Here is an 11,844-nt window from a genome sequence, read left to right as displayed (position 1 = left end):
ATTATGTGAATGTTTGAGGATTTCTGAGCCAGATCAGCATATGCCTCAGAGAGCTCACTTTAATAGCATTGATTTTCATGTTAACTCAGAAGTCCTACTGACCGCTCCAAGGAGATCAAGGTGGTGTACATGGTTCTCCCCCTCCCAATTTTATCTTCACAAGAACTCTGTGAGGTAGGTTAAGCTGAGAGGCAAGGACTGGCCTAAGATTAACTAGTGGGCCCAAGATTAACTAATGTTTCCTGGCTGAATGGGGATTTGACCCAGCGTCTCCCAGGGCCCAGTCCACTGTGACCACTGCACCACACTGGCATTCTAGTCCAATTGGTGCTGCTCTTCCATGCCCCTGAGCATATCCACCATTTGTACCACTGTCATTTGCCTACTAGAGCTAACCACTACTGCCACAGCAACAACCAGCCAGGTCTCTGTGAGTGGGTGCAGAAGGTTACTTGCCTAGCAGGATCACTTCTCTGTGTGGTTGCTTCTGCCTGCTTAGAAAAACTGTATAATGCTGTGTATCCACCTTGCAGGATACAAAGACAGCTGACAAGTAACATCAAAACATTAATAAAATGTCAATAAACAATATCAAAAACCTAACAATCTGTGAGGATCCTTCCACAGGACAATTGGTGTGGTAGATGGCATGGTTGGAGAGAGGGCAGCTGAAGTGACGCAGACCTTGATGTCTTCTTTGCCTCCCTCCCTCTCATCCGGAATAATTCCCACAGGGCAGCTGGTAGTAGATGGCCCTGCTGGGGCTGGGATAGTAAAACCTGATCAGAAGCAGGTACTTGGTATTAATCCCATCTCCTTTCTCCTGGAAATCTTCCCAGTCCCAGGGCAGTTAGTGGCAGCCCTGGGTAGGATGGTAATTATCCCAGCAGAACTGTGGTTCTTGGCCAAACAAGCAGAGTCAGGTGATGCAAGCCAGGGTCAAGTCAGGTAAGGCCAAGTAGACCAGGGCTAGGTTCACTCCATGTGGTGGCGGTCCTAGAGCTGCAGCTCAGTCGGACTAGTTAGATCTGTTCCACTGGGAGAAGCCTCATTCAATAAAGAGGCCTTGCCTGTTTCCATTGACTCCTATGGTGGGGAGTGGTGGTCGTGGTTCTGCTGAATCCAAAGTGAGCTCCTTCTGGGCTGGAACTTCAGGGTCATCTGCCTTCATTTCTGGCTAATTCAAATATTGTAGTTGCCCCTGCTTTTCCAATGAGCACGTCCCCACCCCTTTAGACTTTCCCAAGAGGGTTGGATGCTACTGTTTAAAGATGTTCTGAGGGCATTCAAGCAGTGCCATCCCACAAATTCCCCATCTGCCTTTTCTGCTGCTGGATAAAAAGGCCATGGGAAGTGGGGAATTGTCACCAGTGCTTACATGGCCAAGGCTCTCCAGGCACCTTGGCCACACAGCTGCCAAACAGCCCCCAGCCTTCTCCCATTTGTGGAACTGGGAATATGGCAGGGATCGCCATACAAATGTAGTGAAGAGCTCTGCCCACCTCTGCATCTTCAAAGTTGGGAAGCTGACTCTTCATTATACATTTGCTACATCACACTCTTTTGGTGGCGAGACTGAAAACCTGAATAGAGTTTATATGTTGTATTAACTGCCTCAGAAGATACTGCTTGCTGTTTTTCCAATGCTAAACGAACCAAAATAAAGTGAGCAACTAGGGATGATAATTACAGGGGAAGGGAAAGTGGTGCCATCAGTACAGGACAGGGCAGAGGTCAAGGGTCCCACTCAGCAGAAGAGCAGGATCCTCCTCCCCACCTTGCTCCCACCCCCAAATGCAGCAAGGCTGACTTTTCACATTTTGGAGTAATCAAAGAGGGGGTGCAGTAATTTCAGTCTAACATTAACTAATTGCGACACTGGAGGGCTGTGTGTGGTTTATTGTTTTCTGTATTGCATAGTTATGAAAACTGTAAAACAGCAAGTGTTGCCTTGCGGTATCAGGAAAATGATGGGTAAAGAATAAACGTTAGGATCACTTGAAACTGTGTGGCAGTGAAAGCTGTAGATAACTGCAATGCTAGCACACCAACTCATGTAGCTTCTGCTGTGCCTCTCACATGCTTCCTTTCAGTCAAAACCGCATCAGAGGGGGCTTGCTAGCATCACAGAGAGGATTTCCTGTGGCCTGTGATACGGCTGGAGCATGCTTAAAAGTGGAGCGAGGGGAGGTGAAAAGTTGCTTGAGCTGAAATGATGCACTTCAGCATCAATAGCACTGAGAAATGTGGAAGAAGACAACTTCAGGCTGAGCATTACTTTCTATGAAGCAACACAGATCCTTGGGTGGGGAAGAGACTAACTGGTATTACTATGCAATACCGGTACAAGTTCACTATCCTTCCCATTTTCTTGCAGTGTTTACCTCTTTTTTTTTGTAATCAAGACCAAGGGGACACCCCTCCCCCCCAAAATAACAATTTTTCACAAAACCTTGAATTTTTTTGTGCAAGATAGGGTTGTCCCCGAGTTGTTCAAGTGTAATGGCATCAGGGAGTCTATGCATGCGCCATAGTATATGCATGCTCCAGAAGCCCATCACTGGAAGAATTTGATGTTGCAGCAAGCCACAAACTATACACCTATGTTTTGGTTCAAAAGTAGTGCTTTAAAGGCAAGTGAAATATTCTCCCCAAAGCCCCTTAGAATGTCACTCACATGGACAATCCCAATCACATAATGAATGGGACATCGCAAGGCAGAAAATAAAGCAAATTCAAGGAGCGCTGCTGTCACTCTGAAAGGGTGAAAATTTTCAATTGCTTTCAGTGCTATTGTGAGAGCAAGTGTGGTGTAGTGGTTAAAGGTGTTGGATTACGACCTGGGGGACCAGGGTTCGAATCCCCACATGGCCATGAAGCTCACTGGGTGACCTTGGGCCAGTCACTGCCTCTCAGCCTCATGAAGACCCTATTCATAGGGTCGCCATAAATCAGAATCGACATGAATGCAGTATGTTTACACTGAAGCAGTGGCGTACCAAGGGAGGGCGGAGGGCGTGGGTCGGCCCGTGCATCCCGCCCCGGGCGCACTTAATAAGGGGGTGCATTGTCTGTTCTGCTACAAACCGTTGTCCCCCTGCCCCGCGCAGTGCTTGGAAAAGTTACTTTTTAAAACTACAATTCCCATCAGCCCCAGCCAGCATGGCCACTGGATTGGGCTGATGGGAGATGTAGTTCAAAAAAGTAACGTTTGCAAGCTTTGCCCCCTCGTCATCGCACAGGGCGCCAGCCTGCGCTGCTGCCTCTCGCCTGGGCTTGTCTCCGGGCCGGAGGCTCCACGTGGCAGCCCTGCCGGGACTTGTCACGCAGGTTGTGCAGCATGCGAGCGAGGGAGCTGCCGCCGCCAGGCTCGTCTTGCTCCTCGGCCGAGCGGTGCGCCCGCAGCTCCGGTGAGCTCAGCGGCCCGCTCCGTAAAGGCAGCTGGAGCCCGACGGGCGCCTGGACAGGGCCACGCGCGACCCCGGAGCCCCGGCATAACAGGAGCGCCAGCAGCGCCCGAGCCATGCCGAGCTTCCTCGGCTCCGAAGGGGGGGACGAGGGGGGGAGGAAAGGGCCGCCGCGAAGCCCCCCTGCCCGGCTGTTGCAGTGTATGCAGCGGTGGGCCTGGCAGGAAGGAGCCGGCCCGGGGGACAAGGCTGCGGGACTCCCACGGAGCTTATTACGGGTGAGGCAAAGTGGAGCGGGGGCTAACGGTGAGAGGGGCTCAGTTTTCTGCAACGCACCTCTGTGCCGAGCACTGCAGCTTCAGACCTGGAAGAGATCTGGGGGTGGAGGAGAAGTGTATAGCAAGCCCTTCTTGGATTTCCCCCAGCGAAAAACTCCAGGAAGGTGGCATATGTATTGCAGGGGGGCCAAGGCCTTCTTTGCTTTATTGCAAAGCAGAACAGGGCATAAACATGTGGCTTTGGGACTCAAAAGGGCAAAAGCAGTTCACCAATGCCAGTGTTCTCTGGGGCTGGACTGCCGCTGGCAGCTTCTTTGTGACTTTGCCTCAAGCCTGTCTGAGAGACTGGAGCGGGTCAGGGCAATCCTCTTGCCCCTGCCCAAGCCTGCACTCTCTCCTCCCTTCTCTGCTGCAGGAGTTGTGCATGCCTTGTGTATGCCACAAGCTTTAGGTCCAAGTAGTGTTGCTTTAAATTGTGCCCCTCCCAACATGCTTGAGGTTTGGCCTGATCTGCAGGCAAAAGGAGTGAGAGAACTCAACCTGTAAACTTCTTAAGAATGCCCTTCCAGCCTGACCGGCAACAGGCTGCCAGGAGGCACCAGGGCAAGCACAGGCCCTCTTTGCTCATAGTCAGAAGCTGCACTTGCAACTCCCATCCTGCTTTCTTTCCCTGAGGAACAGAGTTACCCTCATTTCTTCCACAATTGGAAAATGGCAACCTTACCCAGCCCATTCCTTAGAGGTCCGTGCTAGAACCAGGCGCTTCCTGGCAGCACCTTTCAAAGTGAATGTGTTTTGTCTAGTAACTCCACAAAATAGCATAGCCGAAGCTGCACTGGGGGGGGGGCATAGTGGGTAGGAAATTCTGACCAAAAGCAAAATCTTGCTCTTTTGCTGATGCAGCCAGTCTTCTGTCTTCCCAGCAGAGGAGAGGAGGGGGTTGTTTTAGTGCAAAGGTGACAAGTGTGCAGGAATCTAGAATCTTTGGGAGAGCATGGACATCTGACATGGTGCCATGAGTTGGCCACTATGCCCCGTGCCATGCTTATCTGGCCGCTCTTGAAGCACAGCATTTTTAAATTGGGGGGCATAGCTAATACCGTGGAAGATAGAAACAAAATTCAAAGGGACCTTGATAGGCTGGAGCATTGGGCTGAAAACAACAGAATGAAATTCAACAGAGATAAATGCAAAGTTCTACACTTAGGAAAAAGAAACCAAATACACAGTTATAAGATGGGGGATACTTGGCTCAGCAATACGACACGTGAGAAGGATCTTGGAATTGTCATTGATCACAAGCGGAATATGAGCCAATAGTGTGATGTGGCTGCAAAAAAGGCAAATGCTATATTAGGCTGCATTAACAGAAGTATAGTTTCCAAATCGCGTGAAGTATTAGTTCCCCTCTATTCAGCACTGGTTAGGCCCCATCTTGAATACTGCATCCAGTTCTGGTCTCCGCACTTCAAGAAGGATGCAGACAAACTGGAACAGGTTCAGAGGAGGGCAACAAGGATGATCAGGGGACTGGAAACAAAGCCCTGTGAGGAGAGACTGAAAGAACCAGAAATGTTTAGCCTGGAGAAGAGAAGACTGAGGGGAGATATGATAGCACTCTTCAAGTACATGAAAGGTTGTCACACAGAGGAGGGCCGGGATCTCTTCTCAATCGTCCCAGAGTGCAGGACATGGAATAATGGGCTCAAGTTGCAGGAAGCCAGATTTCAACTGGATATCAGGAAAAACATCCTAACTGTTAGAGCCATACGACAATGGAATCAATTACTAGAGAGGTAGTGGGCTCTCCGACACTGGAGGCATTCAAGAGGCAGCTGGACAGCCATCTGTTGGCAATGCTTTGATTTGGATTCCTGCCTTGAGCAGGGGGTTGGACTCGATGGCCTTATACGCCCCGTCCAACTCTACTATTCTGTGATTGTAAATGGAAAGTATTACTTCAAATGTGGCCTCCTAGCAGAGGAGCAGCATTTGCCTAGATTCTTAAGCGCCATGCTTGGGTGGCTTTTCTTGGGTCAGGGAGCCACCTGGTGCTGGTTAGTAGCCCTCTCTCTCCAGGGCATATTAGAGGGCCATGTAAATGGACAGATGCTCCAAACACTGTCTAGGTGGGCCCTGGTCTTCCCCCCCCCCCCGTTCCTCCCTCATCTGAAAACAAACCAACCCTGAAGATTGGGGGTTCTCGTTCCTTAAAACTAAATTGCCAACATATCTGCATTTATTGCTGTAGCCTAGAGCAATGTCTTTTTTGTTGCTCTGGGGGTCCAAAGAGAATAAAACACTGAGGTACTTGTGGCTGGCTTAGCCCATGATGTTTGTGTCAAGTTTAGCCGATCTCTCAGAGCCAGGGGCAAAGCCAGATATGAGATGCCTTTAGTGTGTCTTCCCAGAATGTGCTGCACTTGCCAGAGATTGCCAGCAGGGTGGGGGGTGGGTAGGTCTTATTTGGCTTTTTAAAAAAAGAATTCTCCGGAATGAGTGGGAGCATCTTTTCTTCACCCTCTTGCTTTCGTATCTGTTGTGGAGCTGGACAAGATCATGGACACAGGATACAAAAGCAGAAGTGCTAACAGCAGGCATCTCATTCTGATTTTTTAAATTTTATTATTTTGACGAAGTCATTGACAAATTTGCAGAAGTTAAGACTCGAAAACAGAAACTGTAATGTTATTATTCATTACTGCGACAGACCAATATATAGGTATGTTTTTTCCCTTTTTTCAAAAAATACATTGATGTAATTAAAAAGCATTAATCCATTACTTTTTTGTACTGTAATATTTTAAATTTCTTATTTTTTTATTTTTGTACTGGCATGATTATATATACAAAGTTCAATAAAAGAAAATTTTCACTGTCTGCGTTTCTTTTCTTGCCATTATTATTTATTTCATTTCATGAGTATTACTGAAAATAATTTTGTCGTATAGAGCATCGGGGTGTTAAAAAATGATCCATACCAGGTGTCAGGTACGCCACTGGGAGGAGGCCTTCAAATACAGAACTGTCAAGTAGGACACAAGGACATCCTGGCAGAAGTAGCTGAGAGGCCAAGGAGTCCAAAAGGTGGGGATCTGAATGCCCACTCTTCACCTGGAGACCTGGCAGGCCCATACTAAACATGAAACAAGGACAGTCCAGATAAACAAGTATTGAAGTTCACTTCCCCCCCCCCATCAAACAATCAAATGAGATTTCTGCAGCCACTACAGCTCTTGGTTTGTAGAGAGCAGAAGACAGACCAGAAGAGGCTTTGCTGGCTCTCCACAGAAACCAAGAATCCTTTCCAGTATGTGAGAGAGCAGTTCCTTTTGGGACTTTGGGGGCTGCTGTTCTGGTTTCCACCAGTAGTCTCTGGTCATCCTGTCAGCATCACAAACCCACTGAGTTTAGGGAAAAAAAGCATTGAGGTTTAAGCACAGAAAACTTTGTTCCTCTTTGTCATGGGACGCACCGTTTGAGAAGACAGACTTTTCTTAGTTCACAGTAGGTGGGGAGTTCCACTAAGCAAAGACTGACAGTCACTTTCAGTCATGAGACTTTTTTACGTCACCAGAACATTCCTACAAATAATTCCCATGACAAAAAAAGGTTGCATGGGAGCCTGTGGCTTTGCCCTCACTAAAATGATAAATCTGAATCTGGGCCATATCACTTGAAGCTACAAGTGGGTGTTCATATAACTGTTCCCCCAAATAAAAAAAGTTTCCTGCCCCCCCCAAAAAAGTGCACATCAGAAATGGAGAATAGGATTCTAGTCTAGGCTTCTCTCTGCTAGTTCTCTATTTGCTGGGAACGTCTTTTCTGTGGAGAAACATTTGCTTATGTGAGCTGCAGTCTTCAGCATTTTAATATAGATTTCTCCTAATAAGCTCATTTTTGTAAGTAGTTTTCACTAAAGTACACATTTTTGCAAGCAAATTCTCCTGATATGCATTTGGTAGGATATCTTAAGAGCATAAGAAGAGCCTGCTGGATCAGGCCAGTGGCCCATCTAGTCCAGCATCCTGTTCTCACAGTGGCCAACCAGGTGCCTGGGGGAAGCCCGCGAGCAGGACCTGAGTGCAAGAACACTCTCCTCATGAATATATTCATTTTTATGCACATTTCCCCCTAATATATTTTTGTAAACATTGCTTAATCTGGGAACTGTATTGCAAAATTGGTTAATCTGGGAACTGTATTGCAAAATTCAGATACGTGTGAATTTCAAAGGATGTCTGTGTTTTGGTTCCCATGGAAAGTGGATTTCATAGATTCAGCTTTAAATCTAAATCTAATTTCTTCCCAATCCCTATTTCTGATCCAGTAGTGTTATTATTTTAGTAGTCTGCCCACGGCACTTTGAAGACACTGAAGTTTCTAGTTACCTTTCAAACAGTTCAATTGGGGCCTAAGGCTTGGGGTAGCTCATTCCTCCTCATGCATGTCATTGCTAAATATTCATGTTAAATGTGAACACAGCCAATCTATCAGCTAGTCCAGCTTTTCTCTACTATATTACTACCAGGGCCATCTCCAGGTTTCTGGGGCCCTTGGGCATTCCCTTTCATCCTCAAATCACACCATTCCTCTTCGCCTCACCAATTATTACCAATCAGCTACTATAAAGGAGATGCCTCTTGAACATGCATTAAAGCTAATTATTACCAATTGCATTATTTTGAATCTCATTGCCATTCAACTCCCACCTTATAATTTTCTCTGTTATATACCTGCAAATTAAGTTCACAGATCTGAGAAAGCAAGTTGGCTTGAGTCCATGAAAACTTTCTGCCATAATAAATGTGTTAACTTTAATGTGCCATAGGAACCTTTATTGTTTTTACTTGAAATTAAAAATTCCGAATCCAGGAATTTATTTTGAGATCTCGGTCTGAGTGGTGTTCATAGTTTAACCACACAAAAATCTACCGTGATTAGCTGAAGCATTCTTCCTTTAAGGAGTATAATTTTGGACCAGAGAGGGAGTCATTTTACTGACCCAATTGTTATATTATTGGGAATCAAATTTCAAATGGAGTAATCCCTTTTAACTCCAACGGGAACACTCTGGACTAGGATATTCTGCTAGACTGGACTAGTCAATGAAATTATGCACCAGTCATGTGTTAAATGGCTTTTCTCATCAGATAATGATCATTCATACTTTTAAATTTGAAGAGAGTGTTTTGCCAGAAGATGAACAACTACAGCATTCTTAGAACAAGGATTAAGGCGCAAATTAAATATTTTAATCACTTTGGAATGCTTTAAAGCCTGCAATATATTGGTTGTTTACCAGAGTGTCAGCCAGTTTACCCAGAAATTATACAACTTCAGCGTGTTTTTTTAATTCTATTCAGAAAATGTTTTATTGATATCACCTAATGCAAAATATTATCAAAGAATTGAGGAAGTAACCTGGCTAAACATGTAGCCCTGATTACTACTTTGCACAGGGAAGCCCAATACAATTTGCTGCAAAGCTGCAAATATGCCCTCTTCCCCACCAAATTCAAGGTTATGGTTTTCTGATTCAGAAGACCTTTCCCTGGCAGTAAAAATACAATAATAACTTAGAACTGACCATTTGTTGCCCTTTCATGACACTAAAATCAGCTGCCTGATTTTCAGTCCTCCACCTTCCACTTATTTGGGCAAGCAGGCTTCAAACTCTGAGAACCCTTTCCATGCTCTTCTGGCTCACTGGTACCAGAGCCTCAAAGCCTTAAAAACCCTCATGTACCATCTTAAAGGTGAAGGAAGATGGTGGTCAGATGACTTAAGATACCCTTAAGTCTAATACACTGTAATCACTTTATAATAAGCCAAATGGGTTTGGGTTTTTCAGATCTCACAGCTACATACTAAGATTGCAAAAAGAAGCACAATAGCCAGAAATTGATTTGCTTGCTGCTGCTTTTACACAGTGGGGTAGATGTGATCATAATTATTGGAGTCAATTCTTTTCCTTCTCAACACTTGTGGCTAACATACCTTACCCAGATGCTGAACCATAAACAATATAAGGTGTACCAAGGTTTCCTTCCTTCCTGAATGTGTGAATACACTTTGAGAGTGGATTAATAAGAATGTTGGTTTACTTTAAGTGCAGTTCTCCAACTAGGCACTAGAGGGGCTCTTAGATACACAGGAGCCAAATGAGTTTGGCGTATGTAACTCTGTACCAAGATGCTGCTCCAAGTGGATTTCCCCTTGGGCTGCAATTGCATTTACTGGGTCCAAACAACCCAGACTATGAAAAGGAAACTTTCATTTTACATATTCTGAGTCACTACTCCCTGGGGTGGAAATACAGATATTCATGCAATGTCTCGTGGCACTTTAAAGATCAACATATTTATTGTTGTTTAAACTATACATATTGTGTCTGTAGTGGAGCTAAAAGGCTATGAACTGCAAGGCGTATCACCACTATTTGAATTTTTTTCTCTACAATCACCTGTGTATGCACACCAGTTTGCTACCTGGGGAGAGCATGCATCTAATGGAAGTGGATTCCAGTTCACAAAAGCTTATAATAAATCTGCTAGTCTCTGAAGTGCCATAAGACACGTGTGTGTATACGTTTATGTAAGAAGCTAACATGGCTACCCCTCTGTAAAATATATATGAACACCTATAAATTACAATCAAACGCCCCCATATTTGCAAACCAGATTGATCTATTTTTCATTAAATGCTGAAAACATTTACAGTAGAATTATTCATAGCGTGTCTCTCAGGAATAGACAATGGGTCGTTTCCCCACCCTCACCAGTCACCATAATGATTGTGCTAGAATATATTTGCATTATTGAGAGAGTTCTTTTCCTTTCCACTTTTGGCTTTTTTTTCCAGTTGACATTTTGAGGACCCTGTGTGTGTGTTTATGATACAAAAATAATAATTTTGCACATGTTGGAAAAGAAAAAACAGTGCTTTTCTTTTCCTAAACTCAGTGGGTGTATGATGGTGAGGGGAGACCAGCTGAAAGTCACTGGCCTCCCCACATCCTCCTGCTCTTCTTTGCTGTGGCCAGAAACTAAACATATTGCCAACTGGTGGAAACCAGAACAGCCAAAATAGAGAACCAAGTCAAGCCAGTCCCATACATACGATGATGATAATGAGCATATGCCCCATTGCAACCTAAGAGCTGGGTGATTTTGAACTTCAGAACCTCTCAGCAAACTTTATTGATCTGGACTATTCTTGCTTCTTATAGATGGCCCCAGAAAATCCTATTGCCAGTTCTAGCTTGTGGTGGCTATTTAGAGGCAGCAAACCAGTCTTTACATAGCAGGATACGAGTCCTCCCATCCAGTGTCTGACAACACTTGTTAGGTAACAAGAGCTTACATTCTAACACACACTGGATCAGAATGGGTGCATTGCTGCTCTTTTGCTTGAGCCTGAGGTGGCATTTTCGACATTGCTTGTGGAATCCAAAATGTATGTCTGTCAGCCAGCTTTCCTAGGATATGTCTGTTCTTTGCTTTTCTCATATCACAATAAAGGGGCAATGCTTCTTGTCTTAATGCATACGAAGTGTGCATCCAAGAGCCAATTATACCCAAAGATAGGACTGGGGAAAAACAAGGCCTCAACTTTATTGTCCCTTGGTTACAGTCATAAGAAGGGTTGGCGTGGCATAGGGTAAGGATCACATGATAAGGCAGCCCATCTGCCGGCTGATGCTTCCTCTCCAGTAGGGTTGCCAGGTGTCTGGTTTTCACCGGGAGACTCTGGTTTTTTTGGGTCTCTCCAGATCTCTGGGTGACTCACTTAATCTTTAGACTCTTAGCTTTCATTTTTTTAAAAACTAAGTTTCTAGGAGGTTTGGGTCAAAAGATATAAACCAAAATGTCAACTCCCCCCCTGCAATTTCTGTTAGCACCGCCTGCTTTCAGTTTTTTAGCCAATAAGTGAAGTCAGGGTTGTGCTTGACAATAGCAATAGTTAAACCTCATTTCAGGTTCTGAGAACAGTTTCCTTTTCCTGTTTGTCTCTTTCAGCAGGCTAAAGAGTACTTTGTACAGGATTGGGACTTACTTCTGAGTAAACATGTGTAGGATTGCACTACAACAGAAGATCACAGCAGGATCTTGGTTGGCATAAAAGTGTACATGCAGGGTTTTTTTAATTACTTGCAA

Source organism: Rhineura floridana, chromosome 1, assembly GCF_030035675.1.
Source record: "Rhineura floridana isolate rRhiFlo1 chromosome 1, rRhiFlo1.hap2, whole genome shotgun sequence".
Lineage (NCBI taxonomy): Eukaryota > Metazoa > Chordata > Lepidosauria > Squamata > Rhineuridae > Rhineura > Rhineura floridana.
Note: the sequence above shows the minus strand (reverse complement) of the source record.